The sequence below is a fragment of the Gouania willdenowi genome, chromosome 7 (assembly GCF_900634775.1).
Source record: "Gouania willdenowi chromosome 7, fGouWil2.1, whole genome shotgun sequence".
Lineage (NCBI taxonomy): Eukaryota > Metazoa > Chordata > Actinopteri > Blenniiformes > Gobiesocidae > Gouania > Gouania willdenowi.
The window spans coordinates 39,533,956-39,542,638 of record NC_041050.1 but is presented as its reverse complement, the minus strand read 5'-3'; positions in this window follow the sequence as shown (position 1 = coordinate 39,542,638).

The following is an 8,683-nucleotide window of genomic DNA, read 5'->3' as shown; positions in this document are numbered from 1 at the left end:
TGCTTTCTTCCAGAAGTGAACATATTAGCCTAATATTGCTACATATGTGCTATTAAATGTCAGTGCGTTAAAGAAGAGATATTGTTCCTCTACACACACAGTGTGTTATAGAATTAGTTTAGTCTCAATGAATTATTAATCCATAAACTGTATTTGAATCAGAAAAAAGAAAGAAAAATAAAGACTGAAGTTATAGTCTTGCTCCTAAAATGTAGACAAAGTAAATATAAACTTAAAAGTATAATGAAATTAAGTTTTTAAAAACTGAGTGACAGTGAGGTTCTGAACCTGCTCTGACTAATAATGGACCAATAGAAACCAGGGATGGACCAGATATCTGCATCACCTACTGTGAACCTTCACATGTGACTCTGTTCATGTTCACACAGGTACAAAGATCATTGACATTTCACATCTGGTTTCTGCACAGATGTGTGTCTTTTGTCGCCCGTTCTTCTCTTTAGTGACGGTGACATTTTCCTTTTATTGATCCTTTTCAGAGTTTAGTTCAACTTCCTGTTGTTTGCAAGAACGTAAACGACGTTAATCTCTGAGCGTCACAAACATCTGAGTCAGTTTAGTCGTGAACAAAGCTTGACTCCAGACTCATTACAATCAGAAGAGGGTTTTTACCATTAATGTTTGTATTTAGTGCTATTCATCAAACAAATAATACACATATTGGGCTGTCAATGATCATATTTACAGTGAAATGGAGGAGGGGCTGTTGGTGAATCTCAAATCATGAGGTATTGTTTTGTTTTGAACGTCATTGGAGTTTAATGATAATTAATTTTTGTTCTCCAACAGAGAAGTGGCCCCCCACATAAAAGTTTAACATCATAATTAATGCAATGATTAGTGTCATTAATAACATTAAGAAATAACGCCATCAAACCTCCTACAACACCAATATGCTGAACAATAGCCCTTGCATCAATAGTTGTGATATTTTAAGGCTTTATTGTTTTCCATAACGTTGCATAAACAAGATATCAAACATTACTTTCACATTTGAAATGTCTTCAGTGCAGAGAATATTAAACAGAATAAGTAGTGTGTGATCTGTAAATAGGGGGTCTCTAGATTAGATGTGTGCTGTGACTGTAGAAGAGTCTCATGCGTGCAGCGATTTATAAAATACCACCAGGGGGCGCAAACACCAAGGATATTGGCCACTGCTACAGTTTTTGACCTGTACCTGTAATGAAGCTCCATCAAAGATCATATATACAGTAATAGTAGTGGTTTAATCAGGTTATTTCTAGAGCAGCAGGAGATCATTAAACACGTTCGTTTGGAAGACACGCTTTCCGCTATTTTGGTGAGAAAAATCATATTGGCTGTTGTGACCAAGACTGTAACTAGACCAAATGGTGTTTCCAGTCGCTCCGGTGGAGCCTCCACCAGGCGCTGACATCAGTAGCTGATGGTGGCTGTAGTCTGTGTTTACCTATGGACTTCAGCCACGTTACTCTACCAGATCAACGAGAACCATCATCGTGTTAGCCTAGATCACCAGTGCTTAGAGTCATAGACATAGACTAGTGTAGACTCTCATTGGGCCAGGTAGTCAATCAACCAGTCCAGGGCAATTATTAAGGTTATGAAGACAAGCAAATAAAAAGATGAATTTATCAAACTATTATTGACTCCCTCTACTCCCAAATAGCCAATGCACCCCTGGTACAACCAGGTTATATTATAGAAAACGTACTTATTCAGCCTGAACTAACAATAGGGAAATGAAAAAACGGTCTCTATAGTGACCAAAAGATGCAGTTCGGGTCTAGAGTGAATTCATTGACAACTCCAATGGTTAATTTGACAAAGCCACAAAGATTCCTGGGGTACTTTTTATTTTTCCACTTGACAACATGTCACATTTATGGAGCGTAAGAAAAGGAACAACCATCAGAGTCAGCGGGTGACATCTACGCTTCACACATTGTTACTCACAAGTCTTTTGTTTACAATCGTTTCCCACAATAACCTGTTAAAGGAGAAGTATTTTAAAATGTGCTAAAAGAAGCTTTAGATTTTAAAATGTATGTGTAAAGTAAAATGTAGGCTTATGGGTGTTTGTTGATAAGAAGTTGGAAGAGTTGTGTTTATCCCTGAATATCATCTAAACCAAAGGGGAGGGGGAGAGGGTGACCTCAGCACCCAGTCACCATGGTAACGCCCTGCAGCAGTGCACCCTGGGTCTCTAGGACCCTGGGAAGGTGAAGGAATGTGCACTGAAAGACGGTCCATGTGAGGCCGAGTGGGTTCATAACCTGAGGATAGATGTATTAAATGACAGCAGGATACACACATATTTACACACACACACACACACACACGCAGACACACACACACACACACACACACACACACACGCAGACACACACGCACACACACACACACACACACACACACACACAGACACACACGCACACACACACACACCCACACACACACACACCAATACAATAGCCTCCATTGTGAAAATATTGTGACCATACATCTGGGTTTACGCACATTTGTCCACTTTTCCCGTTTTGTTTGGTCAGATTTTATAAACTCATCATATTTTCCAGGTTTCCCAGAGACCCTGAACACATCTAGGGAAAAACATTAATTACCGCTAATATTTGCTCTATCTGAGAAATTCCACCTGTTTCTAATTAGTTGTTCTTTACATCCAGTATCATGTTATTACAGTAATTTAACTCACATATGATGGAATTATCAAAGATGCTGCTTTGTTTTGATGAAAGAGACCAAACACTGGTGGATTTATGAATAAATATCATGATGAAGATGGTCAAACCTCCATGGAGGTTCAGAGAGAGATTAGAAAACCAACCGTAGAATGTAGGAAGTTAAGGTAAAGTTTCATCATCTGGTCTAGACCTCATCACCTCCGTCTCCATGACAACAGACAGAATAAAGCTGAGTCAGCATGGGACCATGGGATGGAAACTATCAGTTATTTATTGATGTGTATATTTAATATTCTGTAAGCCTTGAGTTTATTGTTTTTATTTCTAGGAGATGTTTCTCATGTTTCAATGATTGACAGATTTTAATAAGGTTTATATGAGATTTTACTAGAACAGATTGTTATAATGTATAATAAAGGTGATTGACTTCAGTCATTTTTTTCCAAGTCTTTGTTATAAAGAGAGAAATGAATGTTTAAACCTTATGAACAATAACTTATTTATCTACTATATTGTATTTTGCCGTTATAAAGTAGATTCAAGAAAATGTAGAGAACTTTGAGTATGAAGAGTTCTCATAGAGTTTGGTGTCAGGCAATGTTCATTTTATTATGTCCAGTATAATATGGTATTATGTCAAATCAGTGTCAGGCTGAGGTTTGAGGACTTAAATACAGGGAGATTTGGCAGTAGTTGTTAATTTAATGACAAAAAAACAAAAACAATGTATAAAAACAAGACAGGAACAGGAAATACACTATGGGATGAGATCAGGAGATAATGATAAACAACCATTATGATTGTAAACACTGCTAAATAATGAGAGAGGATTTATTATAAATGAAACACACCTGAGGGAGATAATTACTCAACCAAAGCAGCTGCTAGTGTTTAGCTTAATGCTCCGCTCATGTCGTCCTATGACACTGATTCACTGATCACAGATATAAGGTCACACTTTAACAACCTTTAAGAACGACTGATTAAATGGATTAAACTTTGTGTTTCATGATAAAGAAATCATGTGGCGTTTCATTGATAAAAAAGGCAACGCTGTGTGTTTATATCACGTGTTAAACTCATTTTAGTTCAGGGGTCAAACACAGACCAGTTTCATCTTCACTGGGCCACATATTATGGGTAGAAAAAGAGCAAAGTCAACATTAATGTGCCCTGGTTTGCACTTCCACCTATAAATGATGTATAAATGATAAAGTATGTGAGTATATCAGTCCCTGCAGGAACTTCACTTACATTTTCTTGATTGTGGGAAATTTTGTGGAATAATTTTTGCCAGATTTTGGAAAAATGTAAAGTTATTTAAACAATTTCAGATTAAAAATGACTGCCGTTATGAGATAGAAGATCTGGAAAACTATTGTGTAATTTACGAGAATCTTTGTATCTGGAGGGGCTGAGATACAGTATCTATAACTGAATTAGTTGGTCATTTACAAAATGTTTCATGTTTTTTTCTATCATTTTTACTTTCTCACGTGGGCCCAGTTTGATGTTCTGAAGGGCCAGATTATGGGCCCTGGGCCTTGAGTTTGACAACAACATTTCTATCATACGTACTGGTGGAATGTGTTTGTAACTAATCCTCTACATTTAAAAATTGTGAAGCGATAACAAATCGTACAATGATGATCTAGTAAGTAATAATCGATAAACCTTTACATGTGCAACTTTTTATTAATGTCTACATTTCAGTTGTAGAGATCACAAACTGTTAGAAAGACCTTAAACAGCAGTGAGTATGTAAGCACGCATAGAGAATTCACCTGTAAACATACAATTAACGTGAGTAATGTAAAACAGTATGATATACTGTATATAACGTGGTACACACTTTTAAATGCATGCTTTACCTTAGACATAGATCTAGGTCATAGATAATCAGAGCTGATGGCAGCACCTGAGGCTATTTAAGCCTCAGGTGCTGCCATCACTTCCTTTACTCAGTTGTCTATGATAGAGTCAACACCTTCTGTTGACGTTCTGTCCTGTTGTTTTGAGTAGTGAGTGAGTTACAGTAAGTGTGATTATGTTTCTAAAACTCTTATACAGAGCCAAGATAAGCTATAAACAATATAGATTTTTGATCAATGAAGCCAAAAAATGTACATATTGCAGCTTTAGGAGCTTCCACATAATGGATACCTGTTCTCCAACAACTCCACTGACTCCCAATCAACTCTCCTCCTAACCTTCAAGTCCCTCCAGAATCTCACTGAAGTCCTCCACATAAACAATGAGACCCTCAACCTTCTCATCCCTCAGGTCCTCATGATGGGGTCCAGAGCCTTCAGCCGTTCTGCCCCCACCTCTGGAACTCCCTCCCACCTGACATCCCAAACATTGACACTCTGACCATCTTCAAATCACGTCTAAAAACCCACATGTTTCACTCTGATTCCATCCACCACACTGCAAAACTGTTTTTTTATAAATGTTATCTGTCTCCTTTTTAAATCTGTAATTTTTGTGTTTTATATTTACTGCTTTGTAATTCTATGTTTTTATTGTTAATATTTTAACTCTGCTTGTAAGGCGCCCACAATTATTATTGTTATTATTATTATTATTATTATTCTGATTCAAAGGACAAGCCATGGTAAATGTGAGGAGATGACTATGCAGTTCATATACTGTACCTTTATATAGGTCTACATATTAATAACACATGGACACAGAGTGGAGGTTCCTCTTAATCAGTTGATGACTTGATTAAAGGTCTCATATCATGCTATTTTTCACACATCTCTATGTGCTCTAAGAACCCCAACAACAATATTTCAGAAGAGGGCGGAGCAGCAGCTCAGAGAGGGCGGAGCAGCAGCTCAGAGAGGGCGGAGCAGCAGCTCAGAGAGCAGTCGGGATTTCTGAGAGAAGCAGGAAGGAAGCCCAATAATACTTTGGGGGTGTTTTTGGGGGCCGTGTTACCGAACTCAAAACGCCCTCACTTTGTTGTTGTTGTTGTTGTTGTTGTTGTTGTTTACACTATTTGAAATCTCTACTGCTCTGTAGTAACGATCCATTCACGGATCGGGCTGAAAATTGGTAGATATAATCTATGGATGTGTACGCATCGACGCTCCAGAAAATTAACAAAAATTGATTTCTCATTTATTTGCGAGTCAAATATTACGACAGTTGGTGGTACTAAATAATTTGCACATACCAATATATAAATGGCGCCCATTACCCCGTATGTGCCACGGGGGCACCAGGGGCCCCATTTTTCAAATGACTACTCCTCTGTTAGCTCTCGTTAGATCAGAATACAGTTTGGTATGAATATTCTATCAATGAATATGATGAGACGCTCTGAGCTCTTTTTTTTTTTAAATGAGGCCATTTCTAGTCATTTCCAAATTTATGGAAACGTAGTCATGTGATATATTGTTTCAAAGGTAATTCAACTTAGATTACAATTATCCATCGCACAATTTGATTAGGGGCCCGAGGGGCCCATCCTCCTTTTTTGGCACTTTCCATTAAAATCATTTTCTCATTTATTTGAGTTAAATATTGCGACAGTTGGCGATACTGAATCATTGATGCATACCAATATATGAATGGGGCCCATTATTCCGTATGTGCCACGGGGGCGACAGAGGGCCCCATTTTTCAAATGTCTCCTCCTCCGTTAATGCTCGTTGAATCAGGCTGTATTCTGACATGGATATTCTATGAGCGGATGTCTAGAGCCTCTCTGGGACCTTTCATCAGAACTCACTGATAAGAAATTAACAAAGGTTAAAAAATGACATGGAGTCTTTAGATGGTTGAGTAAATGAAACAGAAAAGAGAATGAATGAATGGAACAGAACAGTTGGGCTGTGTGTGGGAAGTGGAACTCGTTTCTCATTCTGGGTTTTTCCATCTATGGACAAGAATGAGGTTCACTTAAATAATAATAGAAGCTGTTTCTGCCAACATGGCGTCAGTGAGCTGGTGATTACATTAACAGTTTATCCCTTTGTTTGATTGTTTCCACTTCTATTCATCGAGGGTTAAAGTCAGTCCTGTCACATTTCTACGCACTAGTCCATTAATTGTACTTGTGCGTTAAAAATGTGATTGTATAGGAGAGAAATGTTAAATAAGTTTCAGACATAAGGAAAACATGAGATAACTGAAAAAGAAAATGAGTTAAAAAAAACTTCTGGATCCATAAATCTGACTGTTTTTGTCTGAAAGTGGACGACACACACACACACACACACACACACACACACACACACACACACACACACACACACACACACACACACACACACACACACACACACACGGTGTAGAACAGAACAGGTTGTTGGTTGATTGACAGCTTAGTATAAAACACGTACTGTACTTGGCAGCATATACGTAGCTCTTCATGTAAACGCTTTAATTCACATTTTACAACGTGATGGACAGAGTAATGTCTCCATCAGGGTCAAACACATTAAGTGTAGCTCCGCCTCTCAGCAGTGACATCATCATCATCTGGGCCTAACGTCATTCTACTGTAAATGTAAACACTGATCATGAAACTGCTGCACTCATGTTCTATACTATACTAAAATAAACCAGGTTTTCATCAAAGGGAAAGAATGTAATATTAATATTTTATGGCAGCTGCTGTAATCATTTTAATATAGAAATGATGTAAGAACAAAAATGAATTCACGATTTCACCATAAAGACATTGATGTTCGTTTTACCAACCAATGAGAGCTCTTTAACCAACATGTTGATTTAAATCACCATAACTCTGCTAAACTCTACTTTTTCCTTTCGCCATTTTTGACACTTTTTTTTCTGACTTTAGTTCTTTTTGCCAATAAACATCACTTTGTCCTTATTTTTTGTCTTTTTCTGCAAGTTCTTTTTGACACTTATCCAAATTTTGTCCTTTCTTTACTTTTTTGGCCACTTTTCATCCAAATAAACTAACCTTTGCCCACTTAACACCACTTGTTTCCTTTTTTGCCCTTTTTCACTATTGTTTGCCACATTTTGCCCATTAAAGCTTATAGCTCTTTACTATTACATACCACCTGGTTTCTCTTTATCTGCCCATTCTTTTGGCCACTCTTGACTGCTTTTGCCTCATTTTAGTCACTTTTCACTATTTTCTTGCCACTTTTGGACCGTCTTTGACCACAATGATATGTCCACCCTTGACCACCGCTATCGGCAACATACATAACAGTGACATCACTGAACAGCAGCAGATTCCTGAAAGATTGTAAACCTCTGAATCTGAGACTGGTTATTTGACCAAATAAACCCTGAGTCAGCATCTGACCAGCAACCCTAAAGCTGGTCTCCGTCTCATTCATCCAAACCACAACACTAACCCTCGGTCAACGTTGAAATCACTCAAGGGTCCCAGGTGGAAGCAGCAGTAACTGAGCTGCTGCTGCTGCTGCTGGGAAAAGCAGCCGTCAGTCGGCCCCCAGGACTCAGGGTCTACCCCACCCCCACCCCCACCCCCACCCCCCGAGGCCCTCTGGACTTCAGAGTACTGGAAGCAATTTTATTTATTAGGCCTCTGTACGTTGCGTTCCTGTACACAGCTGAAAAGCAGGTGATGGTAAAAACATGTGTTTTGCAATAGCTGGTCTATGAAACATAATGGTTCTATGGACTGTACGTACTGTATGTTCTGGATCAAAGCTACATCTGCAGAAACATTTACATTGTTTAACAGAAAAATGTACCATTCCATTAATGTGTGAATAATCTCAGATGCTAAATGTTGTGAGCTGTCGACTCCTTTATTGTGCACAACAGTGCAGTGGACACACCTGACGTCTGATTGGTCAGCGTCACGATGACTCACTGGAAACTTCTCACTGGACTTCAACCATCGTAGATTCTGTGTCTCTAAACTCCTTCAAAAGAAATGCAACATTCCTCATTCAGTGATCATTTTGGCCACTGTATCATCTGTAATTTTAGCTTATTTGTTATTTTAAAGC